A 17,574-nucleotide genomic window follows, 5' to 3' on the forward strand; every position below is an offset into this window, starting at 1 on the left:
ACAGCACAGACAGCTGCAAAAGCATTCCAAGCCTACTTTTGCAGACCACATGGTTATCCTGAAAAAGAATTGGCAGACCAAGGTTCCGCTTTTGAAGCAGAAATCTTCCAGGAATTCTGTAACTTGTATGGTTGCAAGAAAATCCGTACCACACCTTACCATCCACAAACCAATGCCGTGTGTGAGAGGATGAACCAAATCGTGATTGAGCTACTAAAAACCTTACCTTTGAAAGAGAGGAACCTGTGGCCTGATCTAGTGGATATCTACAACATATCCCTGTAAGCTCCACAAATTGTACTCCGGCATATCTCATGAGTGCGAGACCAGGAAGATTACCAATTGACCTTGAAATGGGAATTGAGACCCCAGAAATCAAGTTGCCAGATGCTGATTGGGTCTTTACTCGCCAACAATAATACAAAAAAGTACAAGAATGTGTAGAAAAGAGTTTGAATCAGAGCAGAGAAAAACAAGAAACAGTACAACAAAAATGCTCCAGCAGCATCTCTAACCCCTGGAGAAATTTTCTTAAAAAGAAAAAGAAGAGCCCATAAACTTGATGATCAATGCGAAGCTGAACCTTATACTGTGCTGTCTTCCAATTTTGATAACAAGAAGACTTGTGTGATCAGCAAGGACAAATGGTAGACAACAGCAACTGTCTCAAGAGATAACCTAAAGAAATGTCCAGAACAATTGAAGTCCAAGGAAAGGATCCCTTGTCAGCCTCAACCACCTGCACAAAAGAAAATGATTCATACTGTACTCGGAGATTTTCCAGAAGACTGGCCTCAGTATAATGGAGCCATAGTAGTACCAGTCATCACTTTTCCACAACCTGCAGAAACACCAGGAAGACAAGAAAAAAGTGTTCCAGTTCCAGAGGAAACTGCATACGGTGAATCTGCCAATCCTATGGTAAGACTTGGAAGGCGTAGTCAGTTGCCCAGTACACCAAACACACACCGATCCACTCAGAACATAGACACTAGAGGAACACTTGAAGTGCGTAGATCTACTCGCAGCAACATAGGTCAACTCTCATCCAGGTATGGAGAATGGGTATAATGGGTATAATAAGAGAATAAATTGTAACTTACCATGAAAAATGTCTAATGTAAATGGTTATAAGAATGTCGCATAATGATTGCATAAAAGTTTGATTTACAGGTTTGATAACATATGGACCCATAGTCACAGGACTGGATGTTACAAAAACTTTATTTGTATATAGTTGCACAATTGTGCCCACACCAGAATACTACCTCACCAAAAAACCTTAATGGACACCGCCACCAAGGAGAGTATAGTTGTAGAAAGGAAAGGTCTATGGAATAGTCGGCCGAGACCTGGTCATCAAGGAAACCGGTGACCTTCCTCCTAGAGGGTTTTGGGACCAGTACCATTGGGTGGTGGGTGCCCAGGTTTTGCAATGTTTTAAAGGAAGTGCCTCCCCTGCGTGGGATGAATGTTCATATGTTGAAATGTTAATGTTTACAAAATTTACAGCAACATTACCTTGTCATTTTTACAGCCCGCGAATGTGCTGGAGTTAACCAAGAGGAAATGTAGCACCCCTGCGGTACCAGGTGCCACAAATGTAACCTGTGGAAACCCAAACCCTGGAATATCCATGCCGGCCAGTACATCAGCACCTTCAGACCACATACACAACCCCATCACCAGACTGGGAGACTGCCTAGCAACAGGTAAAAGGGAATGGCACTGAATAGATAGTAGCCACCCAATCTGTAGGGAGAGACCCAGCGAGGGGGAGGGTCCAGTGGTCAGTTGGAAGTTGGAGAGAAGAGGAGACAGAAGTCAAGTGTGTGGAGTAGGAGTAGAAAGTGAAAAGACATGAAGAGACACCGGAGTGCTGTAAAAGGAATGAGGGACTGTGGAGTACGGAAACAGGACTCCAGGCACCGTGGGTTACCTGTGGAAGTGTAAAAGTCCAGGAACCGCGGGACGCTTGTGGAAGTCTGGAACCAAGGCTTACAGGACTCAGTACAAGACGGGGTGCAGACCCTAGGACAGTAGGACACTTTATGGCCATCTGTAAACTATGCTGGGCAAGAAGATCTCCAGGGTTCATTGCCAACCCCAAAACCAAAAGGAAAAAACTCCTAAAAACAATTTTTATTCAATTAATATTAAAAATGTAGATATAAAACCACTGCTCATCCAGGATAACTACAGTGATAAATTACAGTGAGTGGAAAAAGGGTGATAGACTCAATTGGTGGGGACAGTGCAAATAATTTCCTGTTCTCAAGGTAGGGGCAACATTAGTAGTTGCACTAGTTTAGTTTAGGCTCAATATAACGTGGTTTAGGGGATGACCTATCTCTCCCTCCCTTACTCCTACCTACCAGCGGAGGTGTACCATAAATTATTGGGTACCCCCCGCTCCACGTCGTCTCTCCCTAATATCTCCCTTAAGCCAATCGCCAAACCTGGGAGACCCACCACCAAAGAAGATATGTGCAAATAGTTACAGTATTCAAGGATAATTAGATATATTAAAACATTTTCTAGATATTAGATGAATCTCAGATCAAAAGGAGAAAGTATTATGTATACATGGATGTAAAATCCCAGCAGAAAATAGTTCATCTGTCGAGATCATCCAGTATGAATCCCAAAATTCAGGTTTATCTATACATATGGATATATAGTCCCAGCAGGGAATAACTTATCTGCCGAGACCATCCAGTATTCTATCCCGACGCGTTTCCCCCCTGTATTTTTCAGGGGTTCATCAGGGGACTGATCCGGATTAAATCTCTAGGAAAAAACAACATATCCAGAAGATAATATCATATTCTATTCCGATAAAGCATAAAATGCACATCAAAGAATTGGAACTGCCGATATCAGCAAATGGAGGGGACATACCTTATATCTTAATGACTGATGGTCGCATCAACAATGTGGCATCAACCGCCCATCATAGGGACATTCACTCTGTCCTGAGACACTGCTCTTAAAATGCTGCAGGTCCCATAGCATCAACTACCAAGAAATAATATCATGTAATAATATACTTTTCGCTCCCTTCCAAACAGCCATATAGTTCTCAACAAGCTATGGAACTCCTCACATTGTCAGCATATGTGGGGATATATTTAGGAGCTGCACGCTGGAAATGACGTCACAGACTGCCTCCAGCAAGATAATGTGGCCGGCAGACTGTGAGGAGGACTTGAAAGGATACACACTGGAAGTTACGTCGGATGACTGCTTCCGGTCTGCGTGTCATTGAACGCATTGTATTGCGCAGCTACGGAAGTGACCATGGGAACACTTCCGGCTATTTGCTGTGGCGCGTCACACTAGAATCCCAGGGAGCGAATATGGAGGTGAGACACTCGGCACTTCCGGCGCGTGTCACTGGGAGGCGGGAATTACAAGTTCCCAGAGTGTATAAGACACCAAAAGGGAGGGGGAAGTGGTGCGACATGCTGGCTGACACCATGGGACCTGCGGGACAGTAGAAGCGGCGTTCCCCTATAGATTGAGTGCTCTATTATGGGCGATTGATGCCACGCTGCCTTTGTGACTGACATTCCTTTGGCTATAAGGTATGTTTCTTTTCCTCTGACAATGTGAGGAGTTCCATAGCTTGTTGAGAACTATATGGCTGTTTGGAAGGGAGCGAAAAGTATATTATTACATGATATTATTTCTTGGTAGTTGATGCTATGGGACCTGCAGCATTTTAAGAGCAGTGTCTCAGGACAGAGTGAATGTCCCTATGATGGGCGGTTGATGCCACATTGTTGATGCGACCATCAGTCATTAAGATATAAGGTATGTCCCCTCCATTTGCTGATATCGGCAGTTCCAATTCTTTGATGTGCATTTTATGCTTTATCGGAATAGAATATGATATTATCTTCTGGATATGTTGTTTTTTCCTAGAGATTTAATCCGGATCAGTCCCCTGATGAACCCCTGAAAAATACAGGGGGGAAACGCGTCGGGATAGAATACTGGATGGTCTCGGCAGATAAGTTATTCCCTGCTGGGACTATATATCCATATGTATAGATAAACCTGAATTTTGGGATTCATACTGGATGATCTCGACAGATGAACTATTTTCTGCTGGGATTTTACATCCATGTATACATAATACTTTCTCCTTTTGATCTGAGATTCATCTAATATCTAGAAAATGTTTTAATATATCTAATTATCCTTGAATACTGTAACTATTTGCACATATCTTCTTTGGTGGTGGGTCTCCCAGGTTTGGCGATTGGCTTAAGGGAGATATTAGGGAGAGACGACGTGGAGCGGGGGGTACCCAATAATTTATGGTACACCTCCGCTGGTAGGTAGGAGTAAGGGAGGGAGAGATAGGTCATCCCCTAAACCACGTTATATTGAGCCTAAACTAAACTAGTGCAACTACTAATGTTGCCCCTACCTTGAGAACAGGAAATTATTTGCACTGTCCCCACCAATTGAGTCTATCACCCTTTTTCCACTCACTGTAATTTATCACTGTAGTTATCCTGGATGAGCAGTGGTTTTATATCTACATTTTTAATATTAATTGAATAAAAATTGTTTTTAGGAGTTTTTTCCTTTTGGTTTTGTGGTATAATAACTCCTATTAGTATATGGTAGTTGGTTTATAATTGACATGGCTGGCTTCCTTTCGGGACCCATTAATAGCAATAGATGGCTCAGTGATGCTGAAGAGGTTTTCTCTGATAAAAACCTCGAAACAAACCCAACAAAGAGAAACCTCAGAGTGGTGTTTTCTGAACTACAAACAGCATATATAGATAATGCAAAAAGCTGGTGGGAATTACAATCCCTGGAACACTATATAAAAAACAATATAGTGCCCAGAGGATTGAGAATCAATTTGATTCCAGCAGAAAGAGTAAGGACCCCCCTCCTCCTTAAAAGGTGGGAGGAAGAGTGTGTGGCCTCCTCACTTCGCTTCATGAACATCCTCCTAGAAGAGGAGAAAAAGAAATTTGAGGAGACAAATAAGACTCTCACGACTCTCAGGGAAGAGGCCCTGAAATTTAATAACGATTCTGACTTCCAGATCAAAGAATTGGCACTACAAGGGGCAGTAGAGAAATATCAACAAAACCTTAAGAGCCGTAAACATAAACATTTTGTTAGGGATCTGGAAGACTTTAAAGAGAGAAGGGCCTTTAATCTCACAGAAGGAGGAGGTGACATATCATCCTCGGACCTCTCAGACTCCGAGAGTAGATCCAGAGAGAGAGGTCAAAATAGATCACGGGGAGGTATACAGTCTGCTGTACGTGGTGGGATCAGAGGATGTGGTGCCCTGGGGGAAAACAAAAATCAATATGGAAATCAGGATCAACGAGGAGCACATACCTCGGGCTCAGAATCCTCATCTTCCTTTGGACCACCAACCTCCTTTGTACACCAGAACAATTTTTTAGGGATGAGGGACCCCTATCCCTTCCGAAAAAGACACAACAGAAGGGCCAAAAAATGGTAAATGGAGGCCAAACAGATGGTCAACAGATTGTCAATCTATCTGACTATAGACTGTCTGAAATGGAAGAGAGGGTCCTTGGATACGGTCTATCCTTTGTTCCCACGACACGATTTGATTCCTTTGTCTGGGTTAAAGACCTCGAATTGTTTCTGAGGAAACTCAGATGGAGGAAGTACTTTAAGCATAATGATCTAAACGAATGTCAGAAACTGGGAATATCCCCTGATATGCTCCAAGATGTGAGACTATTGGCAAGTCTATCAGAGGATAATAGGACGGACAAGGGGTTTGGTCCATTTACTAACCTAAAACCAAAGAATAGGAAGATGCCTCCCCCCACTGAGTGCACAAGCATTGACATATTTTCATCACTGGTGACTAAGGAGATACGCAAAATAAGGCCTGGACTAACCAGCAATAAGAGTAATCTCACACAAAGAGAAAGAGAAGCCCTTATGTCCCTTGACCAGAATAAAGCCATAACAATAAAGCCCTCCGACAAGGGGGGCAATATTGTGGTTATGAATACGGAACAATACCGCTCTATGTGTCTTCAATTACTTGCAGATAGGGCCACATATGCGGTTTTACCAGGGGATCCTACATCTGCATTTATGATAGCCCTTAGTGAAATTGTACAGGAAGGTTTTGAGTTGACTCTCATATCGAAGGATGAAATGGATTTTCTGGCTCCAAAGGAGGTGACAATAGCAACCTTTTATTCCACACCCAAAATCCATAAGGGGATACATCCCCTTAGGGGACGGCCCATAGTGTCAGGTATTGATGCTATGGGCCAAAACCCCAGCATCTATCTGGATAAGGTTCTGAGGGAGTTTGTGAACGTACAGCCCTCATTTATCAGAGATACATCAGATCTGCTGAGTAAAATAGAGGGTATACACATTGATGAGGACACCATCCTTGCATCAATTGATGTTGAACAACTATATAGTTGTATACCACATGATAATGGCATCAGAGCGGTCGAGCATTTCTTGGAGACAAGAGGGGTGCAATATAGAGAACACAATAGGTTCATAATCAAACTCCTCACTTTTGTGCTTACTCATAATTACTTTACCTTCCATAACAAGTTCTACCACCAGCTCAGGGGTACTGCAATGGGGAGCCCTTGTGCTCCCACTTTTGCAAACATATACCTGGGCTGGTGGGAGGATGCTGTGGTTTTTGGGGACGAGGATGTCACGTGGAACCCCCAGATTATCTTCTGGGGGCGTTACATAGATGACATCCTCGTCCTCTGGAGGGGGGATGCAGCATCCTTCCTTGGGTTTGTGGCACACTTGAATAAGAACAACTTCGGACTGAAGTTCACCTGTGAGGTGGGGGGCGATAGACTGCCTTTCCTAGATATCCTTTTGACAAAACATGTTGATGGGACCCTGGGAACTACAGTCTATCGCAAACCAACGGCAACAAACAGTTTGCTGAGGTGGCAGAGTCACCATCCGGAGCCTCTACGCAGGGGAATACCAAAGGGGCAGTTTCTCCGATTTAGGAGAAACTGCTCCTCGTTACATGATTTCCAACAGAGGTCAGTAGGACTTGGAGATAATTTCAGAGATAGGGGGTACCCTGAACACGTCATTCAGACAGCTTTTAGATCTGCTTGGGGCCAAAAGAGGGCCACATTGCTAGCCCCTAAACCTAAATCTGAACAGGATAAGATCACTAGACTGATTGGCTCCTACGATGATGAAAATAGTAAGATTATGCATATATTAAGACGACACTGGGGGATATTGAGATCGGACCCTGACATATGTGAATATATTACACCACACCCGAGTGTCACCTACAGAAGAGGCAAAACCATTAAAGATTTTGTGGTCCATAGCCACTATGTGGCGGAGAAAGCATCAGGATCATGGTTAGAAAGAAAGCCTCACGGGACTTTCAGGTGTGGGTCCTGCAAGTTTTGCCCATATATTGACCAGAGTAAAACCTTTAATAATCAGCAATCAGGAAGGGTTTTTCATATTAGGGACTTCACGAACTGTCGGACGGAGGGTGTAGTATATAGATGTACCTGTACATGCCCACTCAGTTATATCGGCAAGACAAAACGGCAGCTGCGTGTCCGTATAGGGGAACACGTAGGCGATATAATTCATAAACGAGAGACGCCTATAGCGAGGCATGTTAATATGTGTCACGGAGGGGATCCTAAGAGTATACGATTTCAGGGAATTGAAGTTGTCCCAAGACCAATCAGGAAAGGGAATTGGGACATCAAAATCCTCCAGAGAGAAGCACGGTGGACATTCCTACTTGAAACAGTCAGCCCAAATGGACTGAATGAGGTTCTCAGCTATACAAGTTTTATTTAGAAAGCATCAAATGAGCATATAAAGCTATACCCGATAGGTATTATAAGTACATATGTAGCCTGAATATTTTGTAATAATTTTGTTGCTGTATTGCCTGACAGTGATATTTACTGTCAGTAGCTGTATTTACTTATATATATTTAATTTACATTGGTGTAACTAGGTGCAGGATTCACTAACACTAGGTGATTTACACAAAGTAACTTTCATCATCAGGAACTGCTGTATGCAGCATATGTGGGGATATATTTAGTAGCTGCACGCTGGAAATGACGTCACAGACTGCCTCCAGCAAGATAATGTGGCCGGCAGACTGTGAGGAGGACTTGAAAGGATACACACTGGAAGTTACGTCGGATGACTGCTTCCGGTCTGCGTGTCATTGAACGCATTGTATTGCGCAGCTACGGAAGTGACCATGGGAACACTTCCGGCTATTTGCTGTGGCGCGTCACACTAGAATCCCAGGGAGCGAATATGGAGGTGAGACACTCGGCACTTCCGGCGCGTGTCACTGGGAGGCGGGAATTACAAGTTCCCAGAGTGTATAAGACACCAAAAGGGAGGGGGAAGTGGTGCGACATGCTGGCTGACACCATGGGACCTGCGGGACAGTAGAAGCGGCGTTCCCCTATAGATTGAGTGCTCTATTATGGGCGATTGATGCCACGCTGCCTTTGTGACTGACATTCCTTTGGCTATAAGGTATGTTTCTTTTCCTCTGACAATGTGAGGAGTTCCATAGCTTGTTGAGAACTATATGGCTGTTTGGAAGGGAGCGAAAAGTATATTATTACATGATATTATTTCTTGGTAGTTGATGCTATGGGACCTGCAGCATTTTAAGAGCAGTGTCTCAGGACAGAGTGAATGTCCCTATGATGGGCGGTTGATGCCACATTGTTGATGCGACCATCAGTCATTAAGATATAAGGTATGTCCCCTCCATTTGCTGATATCGGCAGTTCCAATTCTTTGATGTGCATTTTATGCTTTATCGGAATAGAATATGATATTATCTTCTGGATATGTTGTTTTTTCCTAGAGATTTAATCCGGATCAGTCCCCTGATGAACCCCTGAAAAATACAGGGGGGAAACGCGTCGGGATAGAATACTGGATGGTCTCGGCAGATAAGTTATTCCCTGCTGGGACTATATATCCATATGTATAGATAAACCTGAATTTTGGGATTCATACTGGATGATCTCGACAGATGAACTATTTTCTGCTGGGATTTTACATCCATGTATACATAATACTTTCTCCTTTTGATCTGAGATTCATCTAATATCTAGAAAATGTTTTAATATATCTAATTATCCTTGAATACTGTAACTATTTGCACATATCTTCTTTGGTGGTGGGTCTCCCAGGTTTGGCGATTGGCTTAAGGGAGATATTAGGGAGAGACGACGTGGAGCGGGGGGTACCCAATAATTTATGGTACACCTCCGCTGGTAGGTAGGAGTAAGGGAGGGAGAGATAGGTCATCCCCTAAACCACGTTATATTGAGCCTAAACTAAACTAGTGCAACTACTAATGTTGCCCCTACCTTGAGAACAGGAAATTATTTGCACTGTCCCCACCAATTGAGTCTATCACCCTTTTTCCACTCACTGTAATTTATCACTGTAGTTATCCTGGATGAGCAGTGGTTTTATATCTACATTTTTAATATTAATTGAATAAAAATTGTTTTTAGGAGTTTTTTCCTTTTGGTTTTGTGGTATAATAACTCCTATTAGTATATGGTAGTTGGTTTTTTCATTGCCAACCCAAAAAGTCTGAAATACAAGCAGCAAAGGGGGGACCAGAGACTGAACCCCTTAAATAGTCCAGGCTGCCTGCATTAGGACCAAAGCTAAAGAGAAGGGACTTCCAAGTAGCTCTAGGCCATGGGAGTCCATCCACAAGTGTGCACGGATGACAGCCAACCCAGGTCACAGCTGGCATGGAGAACAAGGGGAGCGGGAACATCTGGAACCGGCACCAGGTACCACAAGTAAAAGCAAGGCAAGTTAAAACTGCAATACTTGTGTGGACTGTTTCATTATCGCCCGTGCACTCACACAGACGGTTCCCCACTACAATCCCCATCATTCACTGCTGGGGCCTGTCACTGCTTGCGGAGGGCACAAACACCTAAAGCTGCACCACTCTATCAGTCCCAGCAGGACCCTGCAGTGGCGGCCCTAATAACTTTGCCACACATCGCAAGTGGCGTAGTCGAGAACTCTTTTACTTTTATTTTATTTTCCCTTTCGCTTTTATTTTTCACCCCTTTTTTATCGCGCCGACCACCGGGGTCACGGAACTGGGCATCGGCCACGACCACGACTCCCCCTAAGTGCCACGCATGCCCGGGACCGAGTACCCAACAGCCCTGGGGCGTCACACTAGGCTTACAGAACTTGGAATACCGATGTAAGAAGTGTGTTGACATCAGTGGAGAGTATGTGGAATAAAGGTTAAGTTTCATCATCCTATCTCGTTTCTTTCTGGGTAAAGCCAAAGACTTATCAGCAACCCCTCATACTATACATGTACATGGGTACGCACACCCGAAATGCGTAGATGTGGGTTACATCCATGCGCTATTGATTGTCACGACTCGCGATGTGCTGTATTCAATCTTATACTGATAAAGAGTTTTCTACTATTTGTGCACCTTATTTTCAGAGTGGACGAGCTGATGTCCGAGCACTGAACAAGAGTGGGACTACAATGATTGGAAGCCGGACTTTACAGTTTACATTTAATTTGTGTATATAGAAATTGAATATTCCTTGTTATATGTCTCTCAGTTTTAATTCTAGTTTTGTAATCATAGTGCTAAAGTCATATTTCAGTCTAACTGCACGTTTCTGAATGCTGTAGATTGGATTCAGCAGCATGCTCACTCTTTGCTCCACTGGAATTCACAGAAATCTGTCTCCAAGAATACATCTTATGCCATGGTCTAAAATTTAGACCATGGCAATACAATTTAGACTCTAAATTGTAACAGGAGAGTCATTACGATTCTGTTTACTATAAACATAAAATACATAGAAATCACACATCTATAAAAGATTAAAATGTATTTCGCTCGTCAGTCTGGAAGGTGCACTCATCGGTGATAGCACTCAGTCGTGTTTACGTTCCTCTTCCTGCCCTAAAGTCTGTGCAGATCATTACTGTGCAACCGAATGAGAAACAATATACCCAAAACATGAAATTATAATCATGGAATATTGTGTTGTGTATTATGTAGTAGAATAAAATGGCCTAAATTAACACTTCTGTATTTATGCATAGCGAGAACAAGACGAGGTAAAAACGAACATGAAATTAGGAATGCAATGCTGCCAAGCTGCCCCAGAGAGGCAAATGTGACTCTCCGCCATCTGGCCAAATTTCCATCTCAAATTAGTTTTAACTAAAGAGTGTCCTTAAACAGTGACATTATCACCCTCTTGAAATCCACTACAGGCATCTGACAGTTTGTGAAATTTTGTTTTTTAAACCTAAAGGGAGGTCATTGCAAGGATAAAGAATGTTCATCTGTCACTATCTGTCTCATCAAAGGCTTACACAGCCGAATGCCGGTTATGCAGAGGAGGTCGTTGGAGATAATAGCAATGTATATAATGCACACCAAATCCTTATATGTAAATTTGTAATGAAAAAGGATTCATTCATAACTGCATCATATATTAATTGGTTCATATACAGTGAATCTCTCCAAAAGATCTTTAGCATGTACTTATGTAAAAGATTTTTAGTACTATTTTACACGAGACCCCCTTTTTTGAGGGGATTTACCCTTTAAAAGACAAAATTTGAATGCTATTTAATTTAGTAACTTCAAAGAACTTTCACTGTATATTAAATTGTGATTCTGCATTTCTTAGCGCCCAAAACCCCTTAAGGGTACTTTACACGCTGCGATATCAGTACCGATATCGCTAGAGAGCGTACGCGCCCCTGTCGGTTGTGTGTCACGGGCAAATCGCTGCCCGTGGTGCACAACATCGCTAACACCCGTCACACGGACTTACATTCCCTGCAACGTCGCTCTGGCCGTCGGTCTGCCTCCTTTCTAAGGGGGCAGTTTGTGCGGCGTCACAGCGACGTCACACGGCATCCGTCCAATAGTAGAGGAGGGGCGGAGATGAGTGGCTGGAACATGCCGCCCGCAGGAACGACGAACAACATCGTACCCGCAAAAGGAAAAGGAGCGACGTGTCAACGAGCAACGATTTTTCACGTTTTTGCGCTCGTGGATCATTGCTCCTTGGTGTCACACGCTGCGCTGTCGCTAACGGCGCCAGATGTGCGCCACAAACACCGTGACCCTGATGATATATCATTAGCGATGTCGCAGCGTGCAAAGCACCCTTTAGACCACCAGTTACATCTGCACATAACCCCCTCTTCCATCTCTGCACTGAGCTCTATGATCAGGGTAGGGAGGACACAGGAAGCTGAACCATCAGAGTTCCAGCATCCCATTACAGCCTGGGAGGGCATTGACCATATCATTAATGGCATTTATGACAGCAATACAATGAAGAAACTATCCCAATGTGAGAGTAAATGGATATGGACTTTAGACATTGTATATGTAAAGAGATTAAATGAAAATCTTAGCTTTTCACCATTTCTCCACTCCAATTAAGGGTCAGCACACACGGCGAGTAATACGGAATGAGTGGAATGTGTGGCTCCCCTAAGGCTTCAGTTGTCACAGGGTACTGCGGCTCAATTAAGCTGCAGTAGTCATCTCGGGTAAGGAGGGGTTAATCACCGGTGTTTCCACATTCACACTTTTCATACAGCTTAGGAGCCTTCTCACTGGGGAGCTGGACTAGGGTAGACAGGGGGGTTGACCATAACGAGGCATGGGACTTTCCCGGTCAGTAGGACAACCACTTGGGGGGCGGGTTCCACTTGGGGTAGAAGTAGGAGCCACTTGCACACTAAGCTAGTCAGTCTAGCCAGGACTTCAGTTCTGGCGACACGACACTACTCATTTTCTTTTTCTTTTCTCACGGGATCTGAGGCTTGGAGCGGGATGCTCAGCCCTGGTTCCACACCACTGGAGGGGCAACTCTTAGAAAGGACACTTTCAAAATACCGATGGCTACCTCTAACTTAATCCGGATTGACTGGGTCCCATCAAGGCGCTGACCGGTACTCTGGGACAACACTCTAAGAGTGAGTAAAGACACCTGAACCCGCAGAGACTGTATCTGTCTGTTATTGCCAGCGCTGACACCCCGCGCTTGGCATCAGCGGCCATTGACTACAACTCCCCTCATCATCTTCCCCGGGGCCGGCTCCACCTGTGGGGAGTGAAACCATCTTTGCTGCTACTATCATCTGCCCCAGAGGACAGCGACAGCAGCGGCGGCTAATCCCTGGCCATGTACCGCAGGTAGCATGACGAAATCATCCCCATCCATCCCCCCTTTTCCGTGGACACCACGGGGTCACAAATCCGGGCAGGCCACCCGTGACATCCCCCTGACCCTTCACTGGCCCAGCGACGAGTATCCCCCCAGGCCCCTTGGGGTGCTCCAAATGCGGTAACAAAATCGCATTCCACTCAGATCAATATTACCCTATGGGGCAGCTAACATGAGCGATTATTTTCTCAGCCCTAATCGGACCGAGAAAACAGTCGCAGCATCCTGCAGGTGCAATGCAATTCTGTTTCACTTGCACCCATTCAAGTTTATGGGGCGAGAGACACATCGCATTGCTCATACGTTACACTGGTGTAACGCGAGAGCAGTGTGATTCTCGCATCAGCCAGCAATGGAGGAGATAGAGAGATAAATCCCTCCCTCCCCTCCGCAGCGCTGGCCCTCCCCTCTGCAGCTGTGGTCTGATCGCACGATCGGACCACAGTCGCATGACACTCGGCTCCCACTGTGCTGCAAGTGTGTGCCGAGTGTCATGCGAGCACTTGCACAAATCCCCGTGTGGCCTCAGCCTTACTATTCTCCTTTACGCTTTATTTTTTGTGACTGAGGTAAAATTTTAGTACCTCCTCCTGACTGCCTTTATATGTTTTAGTTTTTTTTTTCCTATTTCCTCCTTTTTCCAGAACAGCCTTTGATTTACGTTTTTATTGCATTATCATTTTTCTACAGGTACAGTGGTATAAAAAAAGTTTTTGCCCCTTCCAGATTTCTTATTCTTTTGCATGTTTGTCACACTTAAATGTTTCAGATCACCAAACAAATTGAAATATTAGACAAAGATAACACACGTACACACAAAATGCAATTTATAAATGAAGGTCTTTATTAGTATGGGAAAGAGAAATCCAAACCTACAGGTTTATCACATTTATCAGATTTATCACATTTTTGGGAAGCTGAGTTCAATTTTCCTAGCCACACAAAGGCCTGGTTACTGCCACACCTGTTCTCAATCAGGAAATCACTTAAATCGGACCTGCCTGACAAAGTGCAGTAGACCAAAAGATCCTTAAAAGCTAGAGATCATGCCGATACTCAAAGAATTTCTGGAACAAATGAGAAACAAAGAAATTGAGATCTATCAGTCTGGAAAAGGTTGAAAAGCCCTTTATAAAGCTTTGGAACTCCAGCAAGCCACAGTGAGAGACATTATTCACAAATGGTGAGAACATTGAAGAGTGGTGAACCTTCCCAAGAGTGGGCGGTCGACCAAAATTACTCGAAGAGTGCAGCAACGACTGATTAAAGAAGTCACAAAAGACCCTACAACAGCATCCAAAGAACTGCAGGCCCCATTTGTCTCCGTTAAGGTAAGTGTTCATGACTCCACCATAAGAAAGAGACCGTGCAAAAATGGTCTGCATGGCAGAGTTCCAAGACGAAAACCACTGCTGCGCAAAACGAACGTAAAGGATCATCTCAGTGTTGCCAGAAAATATCTTAATGATCCCTAAGACTTTTGGGAGAATACTCTGTGGACTGACGAGACAAAAGTTGAACTTTTTGGCAGGTGTATCTCCCATTACATCTGGTGTAGAAGTAGCACAGTAATTCAGAAAATGAACATCATACCAACAGTAAAATATAGTGGTGGCAGTGTGCTGGTCTGGGGCTCTTTTGCTGCTTCAGGACCTGGAAAGCTTGCTGTGTTAAATGGAACCATGAACTCTACTGTCTACCAAAAAATCCTGAAGGAGAATGTCCAGCCATCTATTCGTGACCTGAAGCTGAAGCGCACTTAGGTTATGCAGCAGGACAATGTTCCAAAACACACCACTGAATAGCTTAAGAAAAAAGAAAATTAGGACTTTGTAGTGGTCTATTCAAAGTGCTTACCTTAATCCGATTGAGATTCTGTGACATGACATTAAAAAAGCGGTTCAAGCTCAGAAACCCTCCAATGTGGCTGAATTACAACAATGCTGTACAGATGAATGAGCCAAAACTCCTCAAGAGCGTTGTAAAATTTAAAGTTATTGCAAATGCTTGATTACAGTTGTTGCTGCTAAGGGTGGTCTATCCAGTTTAAGGGGTAATCACTTTTTCACACAGGGCCCTGTAAATTTGGATTTCTTTTTTCCTTAATAATAAAGACCTTAATTTATAAACTGCATTTTGTGTTTACTTGTGTTATCTTTCACTAATATTTAAATTTATTTGGTAATCTGAAACATTTAAAGGGAATCTGTCACCACTTTGAACTTTTTAAACTGTTAATATGGGCATACAGGTTATAGGATGATCAAAAAAATCATCCATACCTTTATGTCTTATATCAAATGGGTTGTGGAAAAATCATCTTTTATAACTTTATGTAAATGAGCTCTTCCAGGCTACAGGGAGGAGGCTTCCAGGAAGAGCTCATTAGAGCCATTAGAAAGGTAGGATGTGCCATCATCATTTTTTCTTAAATTACAGGGTCATACCTTCTAATTGAGCACTCCTGCTCTTCAGCCTCAGGCAATTTTAATTCTCCATTTGCAGGTTCCTGTCCACCCATAAATTGTAGGTTTGTTAACCCAAAGAGAGGCCTTGCCGTGGGCTGTTGGTGTCACATAAAACTGGCCTTTTTTGTGTGCGTAGTATCTCAATTTTACATGGTTTTCATAGCAGTAATGTATGTCTGTATTCCCATATTCATTGTTTCACATACAGTATCTTAGCACTACAGAGTGCAACTGTCTCCTTTCTGCCCCCTTGGATGGCGCTTTGAGTGAAGATCCTTGCTGGTTGCTGACTGGTGGCATGCACTATATACTAGTTCTGGTCTCTTACATGGTCTACCTCCCTATTGGTCCACAAACATATTTAATGATGATTCCTGCTGGTCTGGCACCACATCCTCTGACAAAGGCCATACACTGAAATGTGCGTCGGGACTTGAGGCAGCCCAATGGGAGGAGATGTCCACAGGTACTTGTTGCAGTTTATTTGGCTAAAAGTTTGGTCATGCTACCTCAGTTACTATAATTTATTAGCAACTTTCCACCATTGTACAATGCACTGATCGCACTTTTTGTTATCTTTGTTACTATTAGATGGCTGCACAATCATAGCAAATTTAGTTTTGCTATCAAATTTAATTTGCAATCTCTCATTACAACAATAAATTGAATGTATTTTATTTACTTATTTATATACTAATATATTCAGATTGTGATTTGTCATTCTTAAAGGGAACCTGTCACCTAGAATATGCGTTCTGACCAATCAGCAGATGCATGTGTTCCCTAATTAAACCTCCCTACCCATCCTTGCGTTCTAAAATTGTGTAATATGAACATAATAAAAAATGTTTTATTACCTTCATATTTCCTATGTAAATTAGAGAGCCGCTGCACACATGGTTGGCGCCTTGCCCTATGGACGTCTGCATACTTTCCGTGGAATCACGCCCCTGTGGGCGTGATAACATGGAGTCACATGAGCGACATCCCCGTCGCTCATTCTATCCTGCGCGCATTGCGGCAGGCTTCTTTTCCGGGTGTTCATTCGCTGGCTTCAGATGCGCACTGCGCATGCGCAATGCGCCCCTGAAACTGACAAGGAGAACCCGGAAGAGAAACCTGCCACAATGGTAAGTATAAACGCGCGAAAGATAGAATGAGCGAAGGGGACGTCACTCATGTGACTCCATGGTATCACGCAGGGGCAGACGTCCATAGGGCAAGGCGCCACCCATGTGTCCAGCGGCTCTCTAATTTACATAGGAAATTTGAAAGTAATAAAACGTTTTTTATTACTTTCATATTACACAATTTTACAACACAAGGATGGCTAGGGAGGTATAATTAGGGCACATATGCGTCTGCTTATAGGTCAGAACGCATATTCTAGGTGACAGGTTCCCTTTAATGTCTCAGTGCTCAGCTATTGTGCTGTCTATGTAATAGTATTTCAATTATCATCTGGTATCCTCACTGTGCGCACCTCCTCCTGCTGTGCCCTTATTTTTGCTCACTTTTTTCTACCTTGTATTATAATATTTTCTAACAAAGATGCAGAATTGGTTAATATAAATCACCCGTATTTACTGAATACAAATTTTACCCAAGAACTGAGAATTTTGCTAATGAAAGATCAGTCTAGGAGGAGAAAGAAGCAGATTACTCTTATTCTCTATTATGATGCATTACAAATGTTCATATTTTCATTTGTACTATAGATATATGGGGGAAAAAAATAAATCAACGCTTTCTCTTTCATTTATATGTATTATGTTTATACAGTTGGATTTAC

The 17,574-nt window shown here is 43.3% G+C and overlaps 2 long non-coding RNA genes across 2 annotated transcripts; both read left to right on the top strand.

Moving 5' to 3' along the window:
• The first annotated feature begins 3,487 nt into the window (after window positions 1-3,487).
• LOC142244375 (uncharacterized) lies at window positions 3,488-4,649 on the top strand. Its single transcript, XR_012724530.1, has 3 exons — window positions 3,488-3,587; window positions 3,700-3,816; window positions 3,928-4,649. It is a non-coding gene; the product is annotated as an uncharacterized LOC142244375 (long non-coding RNA).
• A 3,816-nt stretch (window positions 4,650-8,465) lies between these two features.
• Window positions 8,466-9,563, top strand: LOC142244376 (uncharacterized). The gene is made up of 3 exons (XR_012724531.1): window positions 8,466-8,565; window positions 8,678-8,794; window positions 8,906-9,563. It is a non-coding gene; the product is annotated as an uncharacterized LOC142244376 (long non-coding RNA).
• Window positions 9,564-17,574: the final 8,011 nt, after the last annotated feature.

This window comes from Anomaloglossus baeobatrachus, chromosome 6 (assembly GCF_048569485.1).
Source record: "Anomaloglossus baeobatrachus isolate aAnoBae1 chromosome 6, aAnoBae1.hap1, whole genome shotgun sequence".
In the NCBI taxonomy this organism is placed as follows: domain Eukaryota; kingdom Metazoa; phylum Chordata; class Amphibia; order Anura; family Aromobatidae; genus Anomaloglossus; species Anomaloglossus baeobatrachus.